The sequence below is a fragment of the Euwallacea similis genome, chromosome 1, assembly GCF_039881205.1.
Source record: "Euwallacea similis isolate ESF13 chromosome 1, ESF131.1, whole genome shotgun sequence".
NCBI lineage: Eukaryota > Metazoa > Arthropoda > Insecta > Coleoptera > Curculionidae > Euwallacea > Euwallacea similis.
In genome coordinates, this window is record NC_089609.1 from 5,851,055 (window position 1) to 5,859,004 (window position 7,950).

Genomic DNA, 7,950 nt, shown 5'->3' on the forward strand with positions numbered 1-7,950 from the left:
CTCGTGTTGTAAGTCTCCAAGTTAAAAACGCTCCCTGACAGGGGAATAATCGCTTTTCAATTAATACAGCATTTTAATTTAAATTCGAAATCACGCAGCGACTTTAAGCGATGTTAACGAGACTACTGTATAGGAATGTCTTCCTTATCAATATTAAACGCCCACCAGTGGCGGAACAACAATCATTTATGAAGGCCCAGTTTCCATTATAAATGGATTTGGCTCAGAAGCCAAATAGATGTTAAGCGTATACTTCACATGAAGCAGTTTTTGAGATATTCACAGCTCTAGTAAAATTGTATTATAATGACGACCAAAGGATTTTTTCACCATTTACGCCTATGGCTTAATTCGCATAGGCCGATTTGCCCAATTAGTTCCCTCTAGAATTACCGTGGTAGACAAGGGAAAAAGTGGCAATTGCAATATGAGACACGTAAAGTTTTGCATAAATGCGGGAAAGTAGCTGTTTCATATACTATAGATAGAAATGATGGACATGTATTACATTTAAGTAAATATATCACTTGGTTTTTGGTTTTATTTATCAGGTGAAATTGACTTAATTAGTTCTAAGCAGATGTATATGCGTGTAATTTGAACATGAGAAAACTATATTAGATTAATGATCATGTATCGTAGTTAAATTTTATTTGATGGTAATAAGTTGATCTAATAACGTGTAAGTGCCATGGTTAATTATGCAAAATATGCTCGGTTTTGCGACAGGATTTTAAAGAAGTATGCAGAAAATAACCCGCTATTACGACAAGAAAACTATACCGGGTGCCCAGACGAACTCTAGACATAGAAGATTAACATGGGAAATCGGTTTTTATTTCTTTGTGCCTGCACGGATTATCTAATTGAAAAACTTTTGCATGGAGGTCATAGTACTCAAGGCCGGCCAACATTCCGCAATTTTTCAATTTTCTAATTAGAGCCGTTTGGCTAAAAACAAACAAAACGGCTCTAATTAGAAGATTGAATGAATAGCCGATCTTGAGTAGTACGACTTTCATGTAGAAGTTTTTCAACTGGATAATTCGTGCGGGCGCAAAAAAATAAAAATCGATTTTCCGTGTTAATCTCCCCACGTTCAGGGTTCGTCTGGACACTCGGTATAAGATTAAATTGTAGCTTGGTTGAAGTTATTGAAAACAAGGTAATTGGAGGATTTTTGTGGCTTACGAAATTCTTTTATAGAGCAAATTAACGCATAACAACCATCACAAGAATTTAGAAACTTGAAGTTAGAAAACTTGAGCAATAATAGGAGAAACTCAGTCCCAAAATAACAGTGAAACCAAGATGCACTCATGGTATCAAAAAAAGAAAAAAATTGCATGAAAAAGAGGTTTAAAAAACCTCAAGCAGGAAACTATTATAAGTAATACAGGTGCAGGGCCCATACTGACAAGGACGATTCTTAGGGTGTGGTCCTTTGCGAAACTACGATTTAATAAGTCATGAAATTTTTAATGAATTTCAAGACAGCATTGCAATAAACAGAATCTAAAAGTTGTCACAGTTTATAAAATGTACTGAATGGGCAGAAAGTATCTCCGTACCGGCAAAAGGTCCGTCAAATCTTGTGTAATTGAAATTTTGATTATATGTCCATACGGTCAATAACTATTTCAAAAAAATTGCAGAAGGGAATTGGTTTTCTCCGGCAAATTTTCTTAGTAGATTTAACGCATATTTTTCCTTTGATTTTCTGAAGACTAAAATATTAATATATCATAATGACCTTAAGAGCCAGTATACCAAGAAAAAGCCTGACATTAACCACACCATCAGTAATAAATAAGTATTATTTCACAGTAGTTGATTATTACGTCCAATTGGAAACAATAATTCATGCTTCCATTTGTCTGTAATAAGTCGTCCGAGCTAAGGCAGAAATTTATTATGATTGTGCTGTGGTGGTGCTGCAATTCAAGGCGTTATCTGAGGATTCATTATTTAATCACTTCACATGTAACATAGTAATTATTGGGGGTTTTTATTGATTAATAAATTCAATGAAAAGCGTTAAAGCCTATTGCTACCCATGAGTTATAGTTTCTGGCATCTGGCAAAGTGGTCGTTATTTTATTACGCCTGATTTGCGACTTGGAATAGCCCGTGGGTTGGGTAAATTTATTGGTAAGTGAGAAATTAGAGTAGTTTCCTACGCATTTTGATCTGAAGTAGTGATTTTAGTGTCATGTTTTCATTTATATCTTTGTCTATAGACAGACATACTTGCGAGACCTACGTTTAAGAGCGAGCAACTGCTCTAAAAATCAATCACAACTAAGCATTATAAGTCTGAAATGAAAAATTAACTGAAAAGGTGCTTTACACCCTAGATGCACATATCTCACTGAATCGAAAATCAGATAATAGTTCAGTGCTCTTAGTTTTGCATTTGATTAGGAAAAATTTTTGGTTTTACGAGGACCCTCGCTCCGCGCAAATGGAACTCATATGGAAGCGCTACCACTGCAACAATTTCATTTCACATCATTTATGTTTCAGTAAAAAAAAAAAAATGAAAAAATGTTGATTGGTTCTACACTTTTCTGGACATAAAGAGAATACTTGCATTAGTCACGATATCTAAATCTCTTCATTAATGTCCGACATTATTGGCTAAGTAAATCAAATTTAATCAGCATCATCCATAACCCAGTGGGTACTAAACAAAGCGCATCATTTAATAAACAAACGTGCAAAAACTGTTTTCCACAGGATTGTTTTGTTTAAGCGTTAGAGAGTGCGAAACGCTTTGCACGCCCAGATGGATGCTGTGTCCCATTTGTTAAATTGGCCGAAAATTCATAAAAAAAAGTGTAAATTGGACCTTGTTAATTTCGCGTAGAAATCCAACGGTAGCAGCATGGAAAGTCGTGATTAATTGCGAGTGTAAGCTATTAATTAGGGATTAGTCTGTAAATTATGTGGTACTTTAATTATACTCAGTGATAATCTTAATCGATATCTGCTTGAGATGGGTGAAACACGTAAACATTGAAGTTTATATACGGATTAATTTTAAGCCGTATAGGGATCGCATTTAATCTCAAGAAAATTAATCTCTAGGGAATAAAATAAGCTCGCTTTAGGTAAGTAGTATCGCATTCTAGGAAATCCGGATTTCACTCAATCCGCAAGTCAAGTGAGAGAAGTTAACTTTTACTATTAAAAAAACACATCATTCCTCTGGTAAGTAGGTATATGTAAATTCTGAACCAATAAATGCAATAGTTGATCTAACGTAGGAACAATTTTTGCTCTAAAAACTATATTAATTATAGTTCCTTACATATATTATTTATATATTGTAAGTACTAAATTTTTAAAAAATGACCGAAAGGGAAAAACCTCTTCATGATGCAGGGAGGAAACTTATTTATAACGTCATATTCGCCATTTTAAAAATTAGAAAAATAAATTGTTTACCCTAAAAATGAAACTCAGTCAAATCTTCGATAGAAAATTTTATTTTTCATTTCTTTACAAAAGACGAGAGACGCGAAGCTTGAAAGACTGTACAGATTGAAACTTCTCACCTCTATCCTTTAATGAAACCTTTACAATAAAAGGGTCTGCGCTTGATGGCCTCTCCCTAAGCACCAAATTTATGTCTTTTTCAAATTACCCGGAGGGCAAAAACCCCTTGTAAATCTTGTAACTAATTTATTGCAAATGAAGCACTTATCACGCATTTCGTTGACTCCGACATAAACACGAAATAAATTGGATTTCTAAATCCATGCACATTCAAGCCAATTACACTGTAAATTAGAACATTCTTATATTGGGATATATTAATTTGAATCTCAAGAATCCCGCGCTTTCAAGCATTAAAATCAGAAAAAAATTGTATTTATCTAACACGAACTAGTGATAATGAGACTTGATGTCACTTTATGACGGTAAATTATTTAAAATTTAGAGAATACTCACGAATTTAATGTGACTACTGGACGACTTTACAAGAATTTTAAAAGATTCAGAATTTAGAGAATAATTCTCCAAATTAAAAAAATTAACAGGAACTTTCACCAATAAGGAATTATGGTTTATTAGGTTTGAATAATTTGAAAATTGAATCCTCATTTATCATTAATTAACAAGAACTTGCGTATACTGACATCAATAATATATAAATTAAAGCAATCTTGTACTTATTAGGATAGAAGAATTTGAATCTATAGAATCTCCTTTAACTCGAGCTGTCACCAACGTGTTCAAAATGGAATTGAATTATCCTAAATTGTGACCAATAATATTAATTTAAAATGAGAAAGTTTCGCATTATAACATAATAATACTGCCTTAACACGAAGCATTTGGCCTGAGCTGCCAGCATTTTAAAAGTATACCATTTGATCACTTTAACATGGTAAAAGCTTGAAAAGTTAGAGAATAACCTACCATTAAATTTACCGGATCTTTCACCAACATGAAACAACCATTTATTGGGTTTGAAGAATGAGAGAGCGCCATCCATTTTCTATAATCAACTTTAAGTAACTCAAGCTTCGCCCCCCCCTCCTGCCATTCCTGGTACTACTGATGAATGAAGATGAATGACAATATCTCAAAGTGCCGGCGAGATTCTGCGATCGCAATTAATTGGGGAGCTCAAAGGAAGCGAAGAAATTGCAGAGAGCATTTGTGTACTTTGATTTGAATAAAGGCAGATGCAGATAAATATAAAGGAAAATTTCAGGAAATGTAACTTGCAGTGGATTACCAGAAACAATATTAACTCCAAACATTTAGTTTGGAAGATTTCAGGTCAGGTGTATACACGGTGTTAATTAAATACATGTACTTATTTCAAGGGATGAATCTTTAACTGATTTTATGGCGAAAATTTCTATGAATATAGGTCCGCAACGTCTTCATTTAAGAACTAGAGGGAAAGAAGCATACGTACGTATAGAAGTCAGAGGTGGTCATTTTCAACAACCAATATTATATTAAATTCATTTTGATAATTTCAATAATTATTAATTAAATCAATTTTACCACTTGTAAAAATGCAAACCCATTTATTTCTAAAACGGTTAGTTCTACAGACATTTTTCAAAAGTATTTTTTTCAATGGAAATGGAAATGTACAATAAGCCTATTAACACAAAAGTGGCATACAGTGTAGTGCAAAAAAGTTAGGACTAATTAAAATTTGATGGAATCCTATATGTGGGCCCTCTATCAGTAATCAAAAAATTAAAACAATATTTTGATTTTGCGTTATAATAAACCCTCGTAAATCAAATTTTGTCTGATTATTGCATCTCTGTCGGAAAAGATTTAAAAAAAAAACAAATTAAAAATAAAATTTCAACGCCCTTTAGTTCTTAAACGAAGATGTTGCAGACCTACATTTATAGAAACTTTTTATCATAAAATCAGTTAAAGATTCATCCCTTGAAATAAGTACATGTACCTAGTTAACACCCTGTAGAGTGCCTCTTTATCTCTTTAGACTTTAGTTAAACTCTGGAAAGGGTTTATTGCTTATAGCTTCTCCCTAGTACTAAATTTATGTCTTTTTCAAATTACCCTGAGGGCAAAAACCCCTTGTAAATCCTTCCATTAATTTACTGCAAATGAAGCACCTGTCACGCATTTCTTTAACTCCGACATAATGACGAAACAGATTGGATTTCTAAATTCCTGTACATTCAAGCCAATTACATTGTCCACCATTTCCAATGAAAGCCGTTTAATGGCCGATATGCGGACTGCATCAACCCAATTTTTCCTTACAACAACGGCTTTCAAGCAACAATTAAAAGTATCGTAAAAAGACCTATAAATAATGTTCATAAGATCTCTTCTATACGTCGGCTGATTTATGAGGACGATTTACTAAAGGATGTTTGAGACCATTAGGTAGCTATTAAACTTATCACGGTGTTGTCTATATAGGCTTGTTTGAAGAAGAACAAGCACACCAGTCATTATCGGTTTTTTACGTTGGTCATTGAAGAGGAAATGGTATCATCTGGTAATTTTGAATTAGCTCGAGTAAACAATTGCTTAGAAGTTGACATAGTTTTGCAATCACGATTACGTTTTTTGGGCTTTGGTCGTTTATTAAATCTAAACGCTTAAATGCGATGACTAGTTTTACATTTACAATATAGCATAGCAAATTTAACACCTAATTTTTCTTGCTTTGTGTTGAAAGCTGCCCGTATATTGTTGCATCGATCCGTTCTTTCTTCGTCCATTCTTTCAGCAACTATTTTGATCTTATTAGCAAATCCTCGGTTTACTGCGAAGATTACTGGATTTGCTCTATTATCTGCTGAGACGTCTTATTCGGCATTGGACGGTTTCTTCAAGGTTCAGGCTTAATTTGGCAGAAGCATCCCGAATAAACATGCGAAGCCTCGATGCAAAAACCATGCCAAAATCGAAATAATACTTCAAGTACGATAAAATGTAATTTTGTAATTTCTTGCTCACTTATCATTTGTCGGGCTATAACGGAAGATTCGAAAGCCGCCTTGGTGCATCTGTAACGTGGTTTTGCCAAATTAAACCGTTTGTAACTTTTTTCGTTCGACATTTTTCCGCTGGGATTGATTAATATTCTTGCGTGAAGAAGACTGAGTTATCAATCAAAACCCTTATGATTAAGTTTCTTCACTTTGCCGCATCACCCATTTATATCAACTTTCGAAAAGTGGTAAGATGCAAGGTCATCATCGTTGAAAACAATTTATTGAAATGCAATAACTGGAACACAAGAATTTCTGTTCAGTTCCTCTTTTTTTTGAAGTAACGGAATATTACAATAATTAATTTGAAAGGTGGTTGGGTCCAAATTATCAACAGAAAGTAATACCTGTTAAGTAAACTAACCAACGACGGAGCTCAGCTTAAGCTTTTCCCAAACACGAGCAATATTATGACGACAAAAATTGTTTTAGACCACAGGGATAATTAAATACTTCACAGTACATAAAAAGTTCCTTAACGATGTCCTCTTTTCATCCGTCCACAATGCCCAGTTTTTTAGATAAGAAATTTTTTTAGAGAACAATTTTTAGATAAGAGAAAAGAAGAAAATATACGATTTTTTTACATTTTCAGGCGTACACATATATTTAACAAATTCGGTCAAATAATTTTAATTCCAGCATTTGTCCAATACGTCCACATGTCCTTGAATTTGTTTGAGTTTATTAATCTACCTGTTTATAGTTCTGCATATGTAGTACGTCCCTGGTGTATCACCATTTCTGAGGACCCAAAAATTTTCCAAAATTATTTTCTCTAATTATTCTTTTTTATTCGATTTTTGATTTGGTAATTTTCATAGTTTTTTTTTCTACCTCATTGAAGAGAATTATTTTAAAGATTTTCTTCAATCATTTCTTAGGAAAGTCACTAGAAAATAATTCATTAGGGAAATATATTAAACTTGTTGCTACTCTTCTCTTTGGTAGGAGTCAAATTCAGTTTTTAATGTCATTAGCAATTTGCATTAAGCCCCTTGAGGTCCTAAATTCAACTAACCTGAACTAATGAGAATTAACATGTGCCAAGGAAGCTAAAGAAGACAATTTATTCGATAAATTAGCTCGAGAGCAACTTTTTTAAATCGTCTACGGCTATCCCTCAAAGGTGTGAAGTCTTCATCCCGTCTAATCGGCTCTGTAAAAAAGCCCCTACTAATGCGGTAGTTAAGATATCTGCCCCCCAGGGGGCATAAACATGCCCAGCACCACAGCGGTAGCTAATAGTCTTTTCGAACCACTGGGCAAGGAAGATAAATCGTCCCAACCATAGATCTAACTTAACTCATTTATCATTCTGCTCTCACCGGCATGAGAAAATAGTTTGCACATACCCCCTCTCTTTAGAAAGAACCCCCCTAATCACCATTATGATTCAGTACTGCCACCCACTACTCTTCACCCAAGTCCAGAGGAA